The sequence below is a fragment of the Petaurus breviceps genome, unplaced genomic scaffold (assembly GCF_028583685.1).
Source record: "Petaurus breviceps papuanus isolate PSGF00001 unplaced genomic scaffold, PetGlider_PUasm1.0 128, whole genome shotgun sequence".
Classification (NCBI taxonomy): Eukaryota; Metazoa; Chordata; class Mammalia; order Diprotodontia; family Petauridae; genus Petaurus; species Petaurus breviceps.
Window position 1 is genome coordinate 7,853,454 of NW_027185664.1, and position 19,096 is coordinate 7,872,549.

At 40.4% G+C, this 19,096-nt stretch overlaps 1 long non-coding RNA gene across 1 annotated transcript in view; it reads left to right on the forward strand.

Annotated features, from left to right (window-relative positions):
- The window catches only part of LOC138171990 (uncharacterized), a 202,655-nt gene that overhangs the window by 152,417 nt on the left and 31,142 nt on the right, over nt 1-19,096 (forward strand). Inside the window, exon 2 of the long non-coding RNA XR_011171023.1 lies at nt 1,093-1,204. This is a non-coding gene — a long non-coding RNA (uncharacterized lncRNA). The remainder of the gene's footprint in view (nt 1-1,092; nt 1,205-19,096) is intronic.

The window sequence follows — 19,096 nt, forward strand, 5'->3', positions numbered from 1 at the left end:
CTCTCTTCTTTCTCCTCTCCTCTCCTCCCCTTTCCTCCCCTCTCCTCTCTTCCCTCCTCTCTTTTTCTCTCCCCTCTCTTCTGCTCCTCTGCCCTCCCTTTTCCTCCCCTCCCTCTCTCTCCTCCCTTCCCTTCCTCTATCCTCTCCTCCCCTCTCCTCTCTTCCCTCCTCTCTTTTTCTCTCCCCTCTTTTCTGCTCCTCTGCCCTCCCTCTCTCTCTCCTCCCTTCCCCTCCTCTCCTTTCTTCTCTTGTCCTATCTCTTCTTATCTCCTCTCCTCCTCTGCTCTTCCTTCCCATCTCCCTCTGTACTGCCTTCCTTTTCCTCTTTTCCTTCCTTCTTTCCCTTCTTCCTCCCATTCTATTCTGTTCTACTTCATTTTGTTTTATTTTATTTTACTAGCTCCCAGTTTCCCCAAACTGTTCCCATACTTACCAGTGGTGCAGTGATGATTATTCTTCATTCTTGTAGCATCATGGTGCCCCAGAAGGGCAAGTATGGCCAGTGGTAGAGTGATCGTTCCCCCGCTACTAGTCGAACTTCTTTTTAGTTGAGCGTAGTTTCTTTCAGGTGTGGAATTTATGGGCCCACACCAATTTGTATAACAGTTACGTGCTGCCTCCTGATTTAATAGAACCTGACCATTCTCTTTAACAGTGTCAGTTGTTCCCTGCTCTGCTTGTGGAAGCATGTCCTTAGCATGCTAATCTAGTGTGCAGAGAGAACAGAAATCTGCCCAAGAGGACAGCTTAGCAATTTGGTAAAATACTCTAAAGAGCTAGAAAACATTCCCGCTTCAACACTTTCAATGGCAGGTTTCGGGCTACCACTTAAAAGGAAGAGTGTGCTGGGGCCTGAAGCCCACCGCATCTGGATGAAATCCTCATGCTAGACCCCAAGCCATCAGTCTAACAATAGGCAAGACATTTAAGAAAGAAAGCAGCTGGGTGAGGATTTCCCTCAAGTTTCCAAAGAGTCTTTAGATTTTCTTTGGCTTATGGGAAAGCAACCGGGAACCTGAGAAGCAAAAAAGATCTTCATTGGATGTCACTTTGTCTAGAAACAAGCTCTGATGGAATCAATTCCCTCTGCAGGTGTGTGGCTCGTTAGGATTCCATCCCTGAGACCACTCGGGCTGCCTGTCAGGGACAGAGCTCCATTTGGATATCTGAAGCAGGTAGCAGCTGCATGCTGTAACATCATCAGGTATCACATTAACTTCCACGCTCTCATACAAATTGCCAGCAACTAACTATAAAGGGAGAGAATGTAAAGCTTGACAAGAAACTCAGTTCATTTTAACTTGTACGTGTGAGTGGAACAGCCTTTAATTAAGATGGGAGAAGAGATGAAGAAGCACTAAATAGAGTGCAGGAGGCCATGAAGGTATATTGCCATTGGCTATGGAACAATAGCAGGTACAAGAAAAATAAATCTGTAATTCTAGAGGCAAGCCTCCAATTCAGTAATGGGGCTGGCTATCCAGAAAGGAAGGGAAAGCTGGCCCATGGTGAGGAAGCAAAAAATTAAAATAAAGACAGTTTTTTAAAAAGCTGGTAGTGAGGAAGGGGAGATAAGAGGGAGACAAATGGAAGATCATGAAAGGGAGAACCAGGAGCTATGTTTTTTTGTGGAAAAGTAAAATAACCCCTTAACATTGTCAGATTTCGGCAAGGCATTGGACAAACTGTCGCAGTGTCATTAAAGATAATATGGAGAGGTGAATTGGATGACAGCACAAGTAGGGGATTTCAGTACTGAATAAGTGCAATTTGTCCTGGAGGGGGTGCAGTGCATAGAGTACTGGGCCTGGAGTCAGGACGATCTGAGTTCAGATCTTGCCTCAGATACTTACTAGCTGTGTGACCCTGGGCAAGTCACTCAACCATGTTTGCCTCAGTTTCCTCATTTCAGGAAAAATGACCTGGAAAAGTAAATGGCAAACCTCTCCAGTATCTTTGCCAAAGAAGGCCCAAATGGGATTACAAAGTGTTGGCCTTGACTGAAAAATGAATGAACAAAAACCTGGAGGGAAATCTCTAGAAGAGTAATTTAGATCTCTAGGGATCTATATATAGCAGATATGTGGATTTGTTTTCCTATAATTATTTGGTTTTTTAAAACCTTTCTCTCTCTCTCTCTCTCTTTCTCTTTCTCTCTCTCTCTGTCTCTCTCTCTGTCTCTCTCTCTGTCTCTGTCTCTCTCTCTCTGTCTCTCTCTGTCTCTCTCTCTGTCTCTCTCTCTCTGTCTCTGTCTCTCTCTCTGTCTCTCTCTCTCTGTCTCTCTGTCTCTCTCTCTCTCCTTAATGTAAGAACCTATCATTTAAACCAAAGCCTTGACAAAGGAAGGATAAGTTTATGGTTTTCATTTGATAGATGATGTATTAACAATAACAGTTCATAGGATTATAGATAGAGAGCCAGAAAGTACCTCTGAGACCATCTAGTCAAACCCCTTTTATTTTACAGATGAAAAAGCTGAGACCTTTAGATGTCAATTGACTTGTTCAAGGTCACAGACATAGCACGTGGCAGGGCCAAGATTTGAAAGCCAGTTCTCTGCATCTAAAACTTAGGTATTTTCCACTGTGCCACACTCTCTTCAATTAGAGAACATTTCAAGGTTTACAAAGCTTTTTTGTTGTTGTTGCAAAAATCCTATGAGGTAGGCAGTACAAGTTTCATGATCCTTAGGCAAACACTAAGTCTCAGAGAATTTAGATATCTTGTCCAGGGTTACACAGCTAATGCATAACAGAGTGGTGTCTAGAATCCAAGGAGAGCTATATATTGAAGTAAGGAAGACCTGAGTTCAAATTTAGCCTCAGGAACTCACTAGCTGGGTAAATCATTTAACTTCTATCTGCCTCAGTTTCCTTAACTGTAAAATGGGAATGATGATAGAACCTTTCCAGGGTTGTTGTGAAGATCAGATGAGATAATATATGTAAAGCACATCTCACAGTGCTTGGCTCATAGTATGTGCTTAATAAATAATTGTTTCCTTCTTCCCTCCCTCCCTTCCTTTTTCCTTCCCTCCCTCCCTCCCTCCCTCCCTTCCTTCCTTCCAACTCTTAGACCAGAAAAATTTGCATTATACCACTTTTTCACTCTAGTACCAAAGGAAAAAATGTAGGACAAAGATGTTAATATGATGGAAAGAAAAGGGAAATAATTTGAATTAGTGGGTAAGTGCAGTGAAAATACAGGTTGAGTTGAGAGAAGGATGGCCAGGATGAAAGGCTAGGAAAAAGAGAGGGAAGAGGGGCAGAGAATTGAAAATAGTCAGTGTCTCTCTTCTCCCTGCCTCCACTTTTTACCCACTTCTCATTCCAGAGGGCACAGTGGTCTCTTTCAGTTTCTGGATAGCTCCTGATGCTGATGTGCCAGGGTTATGTCAGGATCAGATAGGGTGTTAGGGAAGGACAGTAGGGATGTGTGTGGGGGGTGTTTCTGAGACTAAAACAGAGAAAAAGGGCCAGGGGTACTTACTCTCCCTTTTCTTTTTCCCATACATGTTCTATATCCCCAATAGTGCCATCTCTTTTCTACCTTCAGTCAATCAGTAAGTGAATCAATCAGATTTCCAGAAAGGAGTAAACCTATTTGTCTGGAGCTGAAGGTTAGTCTGGTAAGGAGGAATAATTAGAAAAATAAATTGAGTACAAACCATAAAAGGCCTCAACTATGAGGTTAAGGATTTTGGCAAATGGGAGCCATTTATAGGAAGGCAGCAAGGATAGAATATCTAACTTGCCACATCATTTAGGGGACCAAAGAGAAACATTTCATTTGTGAGACATCCCATGATAAGAAAATGCCTGGTTTTAGCTGAAAATATATCACCTAAGAGCCTGAAAAGAAGTTCCTGATGAAAAGACCATGATACAGTGTTTCCTATTTGGTGCCCTGTTCAGTAGTCTCTCTTGTATTCCAAATCATGACCAGAAGTCACCACACCAGAGTTTTCTTCACTTTCAGGATGACCTGAGACAGTGGCCCCTGATGATGAATAGCTCTGATTTCAGATTGCCTTTCTGGTTCTATAATTTCTAGGCTTCTTTCTGGCTTAGGTTATCAGACTACAAGCCTCATTGAAAGTAGATTTCATGGTATACCATACTAACAAAAATGGTTCCACAGTCCCTTTCCTATCAACCTTTTTTTTTCTGTCCACTGAAGAGGAGGATGGTTTTTCTCTTGCAGACAAAAGTCTTTGGATGTCTTTAGTTTCTTTTTATTTATTGGCACTGCAAAAATCTGGGGACAGTAAATGTACTCATTTAGCAGGTTTTTTATTACCTCAGTTATTCTTTTAACTGGCCTTCAAAGTATTATTTATTGCAATACAATTATTAGAGCATTGAATAAAGTCAGGAACCTGTCAGCATTTTCATTATAAATCCCAAATTTCAGGGGCCGTGCTGTGAGTTTGGCAAAACACTTCTGTCTAGGGGAAGCTTGGACAATTCTCAAGACTGCATTCCTAACATAAGACCTCTGTTCCCGCTGCAGCTTTAGCGGGATGTGGTATTTTTAATTCAGGCCCCAGTTCTTTCACAGTGTTAGCCTGGGCTGTTAAACAGCTGCTGTGTTTAGCTACAGATGTGAGTGTACTTTATGGAAGTGATCACTCTGTATGTGAGTGCACGCCCATAAACAAATATGCATACATTTTAAATATCTATTGATGCAATTTTGACATGGAAGCATTTGCAGGCAAATTAAGGAAAGACAAAGTTCAGTTTTCCATGATAATATCATCTTGGCCACACTGTATCTCCTGCACATTTTACATCATGCTCTCACTCCTTACCTCCACCTCTTAGCACGTTTAAGGCTCAGCTTTAGTGTATCTTTTTATTAGAAACATTTCTAGATTCTCCCAGTAGAGTTTTTCCCCTCAAAAAACAAGCAAAATACTCTGAGCCCTCTTAATTTATTCCATATATATTTTGTATCTACTGACTTAAGGTTCATGTTGCCCCCCTCCTCCTCTCCATATTAGAATGTAAACTCCCTGAAGGCAGGGGCTATCTCATTTTTGCCTTTAGATCTCCATCACTTAGTATAATGTCTCACATGTAGTATACACATAATAAATATCTGATGATTTGAATAGATACTTACTAGCACAAGCTTAGGGGGAAATAATATTCTTTGACTAAGTTGGTTAAATTAATACCCTTCCAAGAATTATCTGACTTTCAGGGTCTTCATTTGTCAAATTTAGTCTCACTGACATATAGCCCCTGAACTTAAGTTTTAAAAGCTGAAAAGGAGTGACAAAGACCTTAAAATCCAGGAAAAGGAATTTCTTTTGGCCCAGTCGATATCCCACATGGAGATATGGCCAATACTTCCTTTACTTCATAATCTTTATCCAAATGGAAGCTAAAAGCAGTAAAGGAAATAAATGTTCCTCATCTTGTGCGCCACACTTATTGTTTAAACCTTCAAAACTTCAAAAATATGAAACCATTTTTTCTTGGGAATTGGCTTTCTTTCCCTTCCTTAATGAGGACTACAATCCTGCCAAATTTGAAGTTCACAGCTTCAGTCATTTTTGAGTTTTTGAAACATGGATAAAACATCTTGGAGTTTTTTTTTTAATGACCAAAAATGTGCAATTTTCCCTACCTAGGTGTATGTTCTACTCACAAATATATCATAGCTATTTGTGGCTAGTTGAGACAGCCAGATAAACTCTTCTGTTTGCAAAGTACAGTGTACCACAGAAGGCTTTGGCATTCTTTTCCTATATTATACTGCAGTTATCTCCCAATTTGATTCCCTTTCATGACCACATTTTCTGGTTGGAGGGGTTTGTCAACAGTTGTTGATGAGTTGGAAGAAGCTGGCCAGGGAGTTAGTGGGCTGACTCCTTAACTGGCTGCCACCAGGGCCCTGCTTTTTAATAGCATTGCTTATTAGGTTTTTGCCTTCCCTTTTTCAGCTTCCAAAATCCTCTGAGAGATGCCAGATAATAAGAGACAAATTGCAAATTAAATGTCAGGAAGTGGAGCATTAGTAAGTGAGCTTTTTGCCATGTATGGTACTGCTGAGTCCCCTCTCCCCAAGCCAAATACTCCTTCGAATTGGAGGAGCTTTGATGGATTGGGTTTTTTAAAAGTTAAAACACGACAGATGCTTATTTTTACTTTTTTTTGTTCATCTGGTGAAACCAGAAGAAGCCCCAAAGAAGTCATTAATGTCCACTGTGCAAAGGCTATAGGACATAATATGGAGAGAGGACTGCAAAAGCAGTGTTGTTCTCCATATGTATCCTGGGCACTTCCTTATGTTCAGGATACATGGATAAGAGAGGGAATCTGTTATAATTAACTATATGATACATATGGTGGACTAGAAAATTTACTCCTTGGAGACTAGTTTAGTTACGAAATCAAACAAACAATGAACGCAGAGTCAACTAACCATCAATCTCCCACGTGTTGTCAAGGAGCTCTGATGACTTATAGTTAGCACCAAGTCAGGAGATATGCATATCCAATCCAGATTCCTCATTTTCTGGGGCAGGAGATACAGTGAGAAGAGGAGGGGCCTTGGATGCAGAAGATCCGAGTTTGAGTCCCACTTTGGCCATGGACTAGCTATGGACCAGACTGTCCAAATCTGAAAAATAAGGGAAGGGTTCATAGGTTCATTGGTTGAGAGCAGGAAGGAACCACTCCATCTTCCCATTTCACAGATGAGAAAGCTTGAGGACCAGAGAGAAGTAACTTGCTTGATGTTACTAAAGGAGTAAATAGAAAACAAAAGATCTAAAACTAATCTACTTTTCCTTAGAAATCTAACTTAATTCCATGTTCTGCAGAAGCAGAAGTAAAAAACAACAGTTTACGATCAATCAATAAACATCGAATTGCCTACTCTGTGCCAGAGTAGGGCACTGATGATACAAATACAAAAAATAGAAAATATCTCAAGAGTAATGAGACCACTAACATCTTGGCTTTATCCAAAATCACTAGAAAGCACATGCTTTCCCCAAAGAAGACCATGTCCATGTGGTCAACTGAGAATTACCAATCAAAACCGCTATTTTTAGTTACAATGCCCTAAGTACCAGTATTCAAACATTACTCTCAGGTAAACCCTGGCTAGATAGAGTAAAAAAATCCTGAATTTGAAAACTGCCTCAAAGATTCACTATCTGTGTGACCCTGCGCCATTTACTTCACGGCTGTTTCAGTTTTTTCATCTATAAAATGAGGAAAATAGTAGCAACTTCCTCACAGGGTTGTTGTCAGGATCAAATTAATTAACATGTGAAACATTTTGAAAACCTTAAAATACCATGTAAATGCTTATTATTTTTATTATTAATCATTGTTGCTATAATGATTAACTTGGAGCAATTTTTTTCAATGATTAAAAATAGCCCAAGTTAACACTGGTATATCTCACTTATCACTGAGATCATTTCACCTCGTCATTTCCCTTTACCAATCCCATGACTGTAGTATCTGTTTACAGGTCATAGGTACTATGATCAATGGCACAGAATTTCAGACACCTGTATGCCATTCAACTTGGGCGTGTGAATTCCTTTTAAGCATTATTTTTTTATTCTGGTCAACATATCTGAAACTATGCTGAACATCTTCTGAGGGTAATTCCAACTAGGATTCCCTTAAGAACAGTTCTGGGAAGTGCTGATTTTTTGTCTGATAAACAAATACACAACTATTAGAATTTTTTTTTTTTGCTCTAGTTGCAACAAAAAGTAGAGTCCAAGTTATTTGAAACTACTAAATAAACATGAAAATTAATTGCTTCCCCCCACCCCAGGTCTGTAACTTCATAGATCTAGGTAAGTACTTCCCTCTGTCATTTATTTACAGTTGTAGAGAGCTTCCTGGGATACTGAGAAGTCAAGTGACCTGTGCACAGTCACACAGCCAGGCCATGTCAGAAGCAGGCTTTGACTCATGGTTTTCCTGGTTCCAGGTCAATCTTCTTTCCACTGTCTTCTATCCTCAGTGCCACACTGCTCCTGTCATGTGATATAAGCTTGGAAGCTCACTCTAACTCCATTCTGTTTGGAATTTTATGATTTACTCTGTTGTTGTTCAGTTGTGTTTAACTCTTTGTGACCCCATTTGGGGTTTTCTTGGCAAAGATACTGGAATGGCTTTCCATTTCCTTCCCCATCTCATTTTACAGGTAAGGAAACTAAGGCAGACTGGGTTAAGTGACTTGCTCAGGGTCACATAACTAGTAAGTGTCTGAGCCTGGATTTGACGTCAGGTCTTCCTGACTCCAGGCCTGGTGATCTATCTGCTGCATCACCTAGCTGCCCCTAAATTGCTGGTATTAGATTGATTTTTGTGGACTAAGTCACTGATGGGCTATGGTTTAGGAAGCATCTGTTGCTCGGGAGATGTAACACTTTAATCACTAGTAGTAATGATATCTAGCATTTATATGACCTTTTATGGTTTGTAAAGCACTTTACACATTTGATCTTCCATTTTACAGATGTAGGAAGTGAGGCTATGTCAGGTTAAATGACTTACTTACCTAGTAAGCTTTTGAGGCAAGATTGGATGCAGGACCTGAAGACTCCAAGTCCAGAACATTATCTGCCACCCATAGCCCTTAGCTGCCACATGCATCCATCAGCAGCACCATGAACTTACCCTAATGATGGAGAGAACGTTCTGTTCTAACTTGTGCTGCATCCATGGCATTCTTTCCCTCTTGTAATCATGTTTTGAATGGGGATCCTAGTAAACCACTCCCTTGAGGAAGGTGCCAGAGGATTACCTCATTCTGAGAAAGCAGAAGTGAAGGGAGACAGCAGCTGGGCCAGGGAAAGATGCCTGTGTCTGTCAATGAGCTGAGAGCAATGGAAGTCCTGGAAAGAAGAAATTGGTAGAAGGTCCATCAGGGGCATCAGCTTGAACAAGAAAATCAGATTCTGGGGCTAGATGTTAACCTAAGACAGGGGACAGGTGAGAAACTCCTAGTGCCATGGTGTTAACACACTTGTAGTCCTAGATTAGGCCTCATCATTAACATTTCCACCTCAAGTCAATCCTCTTCCTAATTTATCTTTTACCTTTTAGACTGCATTCCTCACTCTTTCCTTCCTTCTTTCTTTGCCTCCCTCTCTCCCTTCCTTCATTCTTTTCTTCCTCCCTTCCTCCCTCCATTTATCCCTCTCTTCTATTCTCCCTCCCTCCCTCTACTATATACCAAGGGATCTTCTGGGTGTCTCTCTTTTCCATATAAGGATGATGACAATGTCAAGAATAAGTTTGGTCTGAACTAGGAGACCTGAAAACTAGTCATTTACTAGCCCAGATGGTTTGGCACCATCCACAAGCTTCCTCGCTTAGAGTTATCAGTTGTGGATACCTTCACCAGCATCTCAGTATCATGCTTGGTTGTCATGGAACTCTGGAGAACGGGAGTATCTATCAACTCTTTTCCCCCCAGACTATGGCAAGCAAATTCCTCTTCCCTTATTTCTGTGATTCAGGGTTGCTATCTATTACAGTAATAATCCCTTCCCTAAAACATTTTTCAATGCATTCTCATCTCTATCTATTCCTGTCATATCTTCTCACAGCCTATTTCATTCATTGTTCCTTATGGAACCACCATGCTATGGTTAACAAACTCTTCTTTATCTTATATCACACTACATCTCTTTCTTCCCATTCTTCTCTAACTCTTCTAATTCCTGATCTCTGGGAACTAAAGGAAATTTTATTCAGTAGGAAAGATAGTGCATCCCTGCCACCCGTTCCATAACTGACTACTTTTCTCTAAATCACTGATCCATCGGGACAAGCAGAGGAATGGACCCACTCTTTATTCCCCACTGCTACTTCTGGCCATCTCTTTGCCATGATTACCAGTGACCTCTCCGCCTGAGGCTTGTTCCCTTCATCCATATAGTGCGGTCTGGATCCTTGTGGAAGCCTGTTGGTAGGTGAAGCTCTTCCTTTACTCAAGGAGTTCGGTAACTGGTTCTCAGATGTCCTTTCAGCTCCTTAAAATGACCTTCACTGCAAGAAGGTGATTCCTTTATTTTTCCCTGATTGATTCTTTATAACACTCTTCAGAGTGCGTATGCAAACACTCTCTTCTCTCCTTAGGCCCCCAATAGCAACACCTCCTTTTTCTCTCGGTAGAGGAGCTCATTCTCTACTGAGAAGATAGTGGCCAACTGTTGTGAGCTCCCCTCTATTCCTCTCTTCTTTATACAAAAGTCCTTCTATATCTGTAGTTCTTAAGATTGACCACCCCACCCCATCCAGAATCTTTGAATAGATTTCAGGGATCTATGAACTTGGATGGGATCAAAATTACATTTTTATTTCCACTAACCACTAACTGAAATTTAGTATTTACTCCAATTGTGAATAGACAACAAGCATTTTACTGAAAAGGGGCCCATAAGCTTCTCCAGAATGACAAAGGTCTTGGAGACACAAAAAGACTAAGAACCCATCCTCCGTTTTATCTCTCATTCTCTTCTGTGCATTAGCTACAGAGGAAGAGGCGTCCCTTCCCTTTTTCAAGGCCAAGCCCTTGATCTAATTCTGCCTTGTCTTCTCTGGGATTTTGACACACCGATCCTCTCTCTTCTTCAATTCCTCTTTAGTGATTCTTTCCTCAACACCTACAAACACACTAAGGTCTCCCACGATCTTAAAATATGGTCAGTCAGCCTTGGTATTCCCTATATCTATGACATCATATTTGCAAAGTGCCTGGTACATAGTAGGTACCTAAAAAACATTTATTCCCCTCCCTTCCCTTTCGCAGCTAAAAGAATAGAATAAGTTATTTAAGTTTGGTTCCTTATCTTCCACTCTTCAACCCCATGCAGTCCAGGTTTCAGCCCTTTTAATTCTAATGAGAATGCTTTGTCCAAGGTTATTAAAAACATCTTACCTGTGAAATCTAATTCTCTTGTCTCAGGTCCTATTTTACTTGTCATTTCTATAGTTTTTGACACTGTTGACTATTTTCTTAGGTACTCTCTCTTCACTTGGTTTTTATGACATTCTTCTTTCTTGGTTTGCCTCCTGCCTGTCTGATTACTCCTCAGTATCACTGCCTGGTCCGTTATCCACCTTCAATCTGCTAAACATGGGCATTTTCTAATGATCAGTCCTATGCCCTCTTCTCATCTATCTCTGCTGATCTCTGAATAGACAACTCTATTCTATGTATCTAGTATCCCATCCATCCTAACCTCTCATGTGGTCCAGTAGCGTGTCTCCAACTGCCTGCTATAGACAACTCTACTTGGATAGCCCATTGGCATCTTCAACTTAATTGTGGTTAAAATGAAATCCATTAGCTCCTCCCCCCACTCTATGCCTCTTCCAAACGTCCCTATTTCTCCTGAGGGTATTACACTGGTTTGAGTCACCCAGGTTCCATCCATCCTCGGGGTTACCTGGACTCCTTTTCCTTTACCACCTCTATCTAATCAGATGCCAAGAGTCATTGATTCTATCTCCGCAGTATCTCTTCTATCTGTTCTCCTCTCCATCCACAGGGCCACTAACCAAGGTCAAGCCTTCAATAGCTCCTAATTAGTGTCCCTGCCCCAGATCTCTCTCTCTTTTTCACTCCATTCTCCACACAGTTGATGTATATGATTGGGTATTCCTAATGCACAGATTTGACCATATTGTTGCGCTGCTCAAGAAGCTCCCTGTTATTTCTGTGATAAGCAAGGAAGGAAACTGTGTGCCAGGTACTGTGTTAAGCCCTTTATAACTGTTATCTCATTTGATCTTTACAATAATATTGGGAGGTAGGTGCTATTATTTTCCATATTTTAAAGTTAAGAACAAAGCTAGTAAGTATCCGAGGCTGGATCCAAACTCTGGTGTCTGAGACATAGACTCAGGGCTCTATCCACTGCCCCACCTGGCTGTCTTAGCTTAAGTTAAAAAACCCTTCACATCCTCACTCCTAGTAATATTTCTAGACTTATTTGATATTATTGACCCTCACACTCTTTGTTTTCCAGGGGTTCAGTAGGTGTTTATCAAGCTCAACATCCCATCTCCCCTCCCCTACAAAGCCTTAGCTCATAAGCTCCTACTTATGTGTTTACTTTTACCAGCTGGTCAGAGGCAGGACAATAAGTTAAAAAAATATAAGACACAATAAAATGAGATAGGAGATATAGTGAGAAAAAAAATCTCCTTCTGCACACACGGGATGTACCTACTTACAAGATACTATATCACCAGCCATGGAAGGGTCTTGTATGCTTAGAGCAGATCGTTGTTGTTGATGACAATGATGCTTAAAACAAGTGTGATTAGGGAAGGCAAATGGATGTACATGCAGGGTCAGGGCAGGAGTCCATGACAAGGACCCATATGTAGGCAGGGTACATGCATGGAAAGTACAGACAAAGATTGTATGTGGCCAGGGCACATTCATGTAAATAGCAACTCACCCATTTAATTCTAAAGAACAGCTTATATTCTCTGGTGATCTATTTGTCCCGTGCCTAGTTTTTATTTGCTAACAGTACCTTTTCTCTGTGGCCAGGCAGGTTTTCTCTCTTGGGTGCAATAGTTCTGCTGGATGAATCGTTGCTGCTAGTTATCTCTGATCTTTACTCACAATGTCTTAGCTGGTGTAGCGGCAAGCACCCCAAGCCTCCCCAGGGTGGCTCCAACACAGGTTCTTGGATCTGCTTTGATAAAGGAAAGCAACTCAAAATGGGTTAACAAGCTTACTTTAATCAGTCAAATATGTATTGTTTACCTAGTTCAGGGGAAAAAAGGTCAGCACCCCGAACTTCAGATATACAGACAGAATTATCAAGACAGAAACAGATCAAGTAGACAGATTTCCAAACTGTCCAACCATTACATCCATACCAAACAATATCTGGGTTTCAAAGCCAGGGGGCTCTGGACAACGGCTTTCCAGAGTTTCATCTGATCAAATCACAGAACACTTCTCAAAGTGAGCCCCAAAACAAAGCTACACATCAGGGCTTATATAGCCTTTTCCTGGCTCAGAGAATGTAACAACCTTATTGACTCACTGGCCAATCACAAAGTATCTACTGAAAAATAAGCCTCCCACCCCAGGCTCCAGGTGCACTTTAGCCTAGGGGCAGGGAAGATCTTACAAATTTACATTCCCATTACAACTGGGTTTTTCTGTGGACTGAGCTGTTCTCTTGTATCATCATTTACTCTACTACTCTTTGGGAGGCTCTGCTAGCTCTATGTTTCTATCTTCTGTTATTTTTGGTCAGAAGACATAGCTTATCTTCAATGCCACTAACAAATCCTGACTCTGACACTTACTATGTGGGCTTTGGTCAGGTTACTATGTATTAACAGGCTTTAGTTTAGTTTTTTTTTTTTAATTTGTAAAATGAGGAAGTTGAACTGGATGACCTTTGAAATCCTTTTTAGTTCTGAATTCAGGCTTCTATGATTCAGTGATTTTACTAAGTTGTAGTAGCAAGAACGCCTATCCCTAATAAGGCCAGGCTAAGCTCTTAGTTCTACCCCACCTAGTCAGGCAAGCAACAAAAATCAACCAGAGGCTTAGTTTAAGCCTATATTTTTTACTTCCTATGTTTGGTGCTGATTTGAATTCTATGACCCCAAACAACTATCTGACTTAAGGTTAGAAAATCCCTCAGAACTGCTGATGGACCTCCAATGTATATATTCTACTTCACAAAACACAGTTGGGTATTCTCTCTTCCATCCCACAGCCAAAACATAAGAAGAAAATGTATTCCAGACTGGGGGGAAGGCCATCATATTAGACAGAGTGCTGTGGGTGAGGAACAGAGAAAAGGCCAATTGCTCATTCTGTGAGGTTTAGGAAGGGAGAAATATACAATCAAGCTTGAAAGAGATTGGGAGCACATTGGAAAAGTGTTTTAATACCAAAGTAGTTGATACATCCTTAAAACAACAGGGAATCATAGGAGCTTACTGAGTAGAGGAGTAAAGTGACTATGTTTATGTCTATAATCTATGTCTAAAATCTATGCTTAAGGAAAATCACCATGGCAGCTGTAGGTTATTAATCTGAGAGATGGGAAGAATGGTGTTGTTCTTGACAGAAATAGAGACAATAGTAGAAGAAATTATTTTTGGGGGAAAGAGAATGAATTCCATTTTAGATATGTTGATCCTTAGATGTCTCTGGGACCTAATACTCTAAATGTCCAATAGTTAGTGATGCAGTTAACATTCCACCCTGATGTCTCTACATATGTATATGTTATATTCCCTTATAGGATCCTAAGGACAGAGGTTTTTCATTTGTGTATTCACATTACAGCATCTTTCATAATATGTTACACATGGCAGGTGATTAGTGAATGCTTTTAAAAGTTGAGTTGAATGAAATGTTCTTTTTTCTCCAGTGCTTAAACCATAAAATACTTTAAATGGAATAAATTTAAAGAAGGGCTGTGTGCTGAATTTCAGGGGATGGGATATTGAATGAAAAGCTTGCATCCTCTACCATGGGTATTCTGGGTAACAATAAATGTAGACCAAGAAAAGAGGTGACAGAAAGAAACTAATTGGCGTTGTCAATAAGTCAAGTCTTGGGTCATAATCAGAACTACAGGAGACCTCAGAAGGCATCGAATACAACTGCCTCATTTTACAAAGGAAAAAAAATTGAGACCCAGGGAAGTTAAGTGGTTAGCCCAATGTCACACCGCTAATGAAAGTCAATGGTGGGCTTTGAACTCTGATATTGAGGCTTCCTGGGTACTGTCATTCTATTGCAGTGTATGGCTTCCCCTTCTTGACAATAAATATTCCATTCTATTGATCTTATAGACTAAACAATGACCCTACTTCCCAAATATCATAAAAAAACATAAAAACTTTCTTCAGACTATAGGTACTGTTTTCAGTGGTTGGAAAACATAGTCATCCACTGGATTCATGACACCACAACCAACAATCATTAATAAATTTGTATCAATTCTTTTGCCAGGTCAAACATTTGATACCTAGAAGACAGCTGGTGGAGGGAATCTAAATCATAAATTCTGATGAGGGAGAGCGTTAATTTAGGTGTCATAGTGGAGTCACCTGGGTAATCTTGGGAGGTGTCTTGAAGATAGCGAGATGTTTTGTTGACAGAGGAGGAGTTGGATGGCAGGGATGGACTTGCTCATTTGTCCAGAGCCAATACTGCCTGAATACAACATTCCTTTGAGTCATGGGGTTGGGTAGATTACTTATTCATGCTCTGTCTCAGGATCTTGAGCTTCCTCTCTGGTCAATAGAAATAAGAACAGACCTGTCCCCATCCAACTGCAGCTAGGGAGCATGACATGGAAAATATCTCCCAAGTCCTTTGATCTTTTTCCAAGAGATTTTATATGAACAGCAGGTATATTTCTACATATTTATGGAGCAAAAATTCACCCATTTCCTCCTGATTGGGATTAGTAATTTCCTTTGGATGCCTTTGATCTCTCCAAGAATCCAAGTTCCTTGGATGTGGTTCTGCTGTGCCCCTTTCCTTGCCTATCCATTTTGTACTCATACTATGATTTCTTCCCCATGTCTGGGATTTGTGCAATAATAATGCCTTTCCAGGTGAATGAGAGTCTGAAAGAAAAAGGAAAAAAAAAGCAAACAAGAGAGTAAGCATGGCTAATAACCATGGAGGGTGTAACCCATATTTAGCGTCTCCTTTTCAGTAACTGATGAAGCTTATGGAGTAGATGAACCAGCTGGTATTAGCAAAAGTGTGAAGATCTGTGATGGGGGAGGGGGCAGGAGGGGCTGTGGGTTTATTTCAAAGTCTGTTGGATGCAAATGGTTTAATTTCCTTTGTTAATCTGCTCTCCATATCTGCAATGATTTAAGAGAGGTTTTTTCCCCCCCTCTCCAACACAGTGAGTGAAGGATGCTGGTATTGTGGCCCACACTAGATTGTAGACATGTTAAATACTGTATAGTTAATTTGCATTTGGAAACCATGTATTAAGAAAGCTTATGAAGTGGCAGAGCAGAAGGAACTGGGAGGTCTGATGTCATAAATTGGATGCATGGGTGTGAGGATGGGAGAGGTCATGGGGAATCTAGAGAGAAGGGTAGAGTGTCAGCTTCTTGAAGGCAGGGTTGTTTTGTGCTTTTCTTTTGTGTGCCCAGCATAGGTGATTATCAAAAGAGTTTTTGAAAGAATGGGAGAGAGTTGGGATTTCATTTCATTTTCCAATGAGGAAATTTCCTCTACCAATGTGCACATTGGTATTTGCTCTGACCCTTATGGTTTTGGAGAGTTTCTTGGGGGTTCTGGGAGGTCAAGTGATTTGCCCAGTGTCATGCAATCACCGTGTGGCAGAGCCAGTCCTTGAATCCACATCTCCTGGCCTCAGAAGCAGTCTCTCTATCCACTATGAGACAATAAAGGGAGTTCCTGCATCATGAGATCATATATCCATTGAATCGCTGGAGTAAAGATAATCAACCCCACTGGATCAATCTCGGAAAAGTCTAAGAATCAAATGAAATAATGTTTATAGAAGTATTTTGAAAACTGTAAAGTGCTATACAAATGAAACAACAATGAACATTTATTATACTTAATTATTACTTATGTATGTGCTGAGAATGGGGCTACGTACTGTTTTGATTAGAAACTGCCTGTCTTTGTGGAAACTGCACTGTAGTAAAGGGATAAGACACCAGCAGAGAGAACTCTAAGAAGCAATATGAAATGATAAGCACAATATAGTTAAAAATGTTGTAAACTGGGGCAGCTAGGTGGCTTAGTGAACTGAGCACCAGCCCTGGAGTCAGGAGGAACTGAGTTCAAATCTGACCTCAGAAACTTGGCACACTTACTAGGAGTGTGACTTTGCGCAAGTCACTTAACCCCAATTGCCCTCCAAAAAGCAAAAAAAAAAAAAGTCATAAGCCAAAAGCAAATAAATTAAAAAAGGAAAAAAAAACAAAAAACAAAATGTGTTTTGTGATGTCTCAGGGTAACTGACCAAAGGCATCGCAAAGGAGGTAACACGGATTTTAAAGTGGGATTCAATAAGCAATGACAGGGAAGGGAAAGGCATTCTAAGCACAGAGAAAAGAATGTGTATGGAGGTGAGAAAGGCAGCAGGAGCTTAGAGGCCAGAAGTCAGCTCACTTCATCTGGAGCATAGAATGTATGAAGAGAAGTAATGTATGAGAAAATTGAAAAGGAAGGGTGGTGCCTATGCAATTCATTCATTCTAATTTTGGAAAACTTCAAATGTTTTCTTTATGTCAAACCTTAACCTGTTTGCTGTGATTTATACCCATTGCTCCTAATCTGGCCTTCTTGGACCAAGCAGAGTGAATTCAATGCCTCTTCAAGGCTAACCCTTCAAATACCTGAAGGCTGTTGTCATGTCCTCTTTAAACCTCTCTTCTGCAGAATCAGCATCCACCATTCCTTGAGTCTAGGAACTGTATCACTTTTTCACATCTCTAGTATCCAAGTACAGTGTCTTTCATATGGTTAGTAAGTTCCTGTTGAGTTGAATTGGACATGACACTTTCTTCATTCCTCTTACCATCCCATTCCACCCTCTTCTAAAAGAGTTCCAATTTGTCTTTTTCCTAGAATGTGATGTCCAGACCCAAATGCGATATTAACAATATCCCAGGTCCAGGGTGACCAAGACCAAGTGTGATGGAGCTGGTGCTTCCTTCATTCTCTATTCTATGCTTTTTCTCTAGGGGAGCTTTTTTTGGTTGCCATGTCATGTTGTTGACTCATTGAACATACAGTCTCCAAGGTCCTTTTCATAGGAACTGTGATCAAGCCTTATGTCCCTCATTCTGTACTTGTGAAGCTGCTTTTTTTGAACTAAAATAAAGCATTTAAAATTTATCCTCATTAATTTTATCTTACTTGGTTCAATTTGCCATTCTTGACTACTTCGATCCTGATCCCATATGTGTCATAGGTATTCCTGACTGCAAACATAGGCTCAAAAATTTATCAGGTCAATGGCAGAATGGAGAGAGTCAGGATAAATATAAGTTCACAACTTTTCTCAGACGCTTACTAGTTATGTGACTCTGACCAATTACTTGATCTTGTTCTGTCTCAATTTCCTCTAAATGGGAATAAAAATGGTGTCTACTTCCCAAACGTGTTGTGAGGATAAGTGGGGGTAATATACATAAAGAGCCTTGTCAACCTATATAGGGGCAGCTAGGTGGTGCAGTGAGTAAGAGCACTGGCCCCAGAGTTGGGAGGACCCGGGATTGGTTCTGGCCTCAGATACTTGACACCCACACAGAATAACTGGCTGTGTAACCTTGGGCAAATTACTTAACCCCAATTGCTTTAAAAAAAAAAAGTACTATATAAACGTTTCCTATTGACATTATCAACTTACCCCAGGGTCCTTGGCAATGGGGAGCCGAGGACTAGAACTCTCCTGATCTAGAATGGATATCACTTGCTAGACATTTTCCTTGCTCATTGATATCAGTTTCTAACTGAGGCAATCGGTATGTTCTCTGAGATACCATCTGTTGATAGATAGTCTGGTTCTAGATCTCAAGCAACAAAAACACAATTACATACTCCCTGTAGCATTCATGATTAATATTTAAACAAAAAGCATACACTGATACATGTGCTAACTGGCTTCACTGGGAGCCAAAATTCATGGTTATTAGCTCTGGTCCCTGAGAGGCAAAGCAGCCTACATGGTAGTTAGTACTAGTAAAACTATCCCTGTCTCAAACAGTGGGCTAAGTGTAAGCAGCATAATGATTAGGGGTAGCACTAATTTATATACAGAAAGGCGACAGGAGCTGAAGCCTTCTTCAAATGCACCAGCTTAAGAGAAGCAGACCCCAGGGTGCTTTTGAATGTACCAGTCATGAGTAAGCTAGATAAAGATATATATATATATATATATATATATATATATATATATATATATATATATATATACAGAGGGTGATGCTCATACTTTGTGCATTTGCCTATAGACATCTGGGACCATGGGTTTTATTGCTGCTTCATTCTTTTTAGATAATGTCTCTCATGAAATAGTGGTCCTTTCTTTTTCTATTTT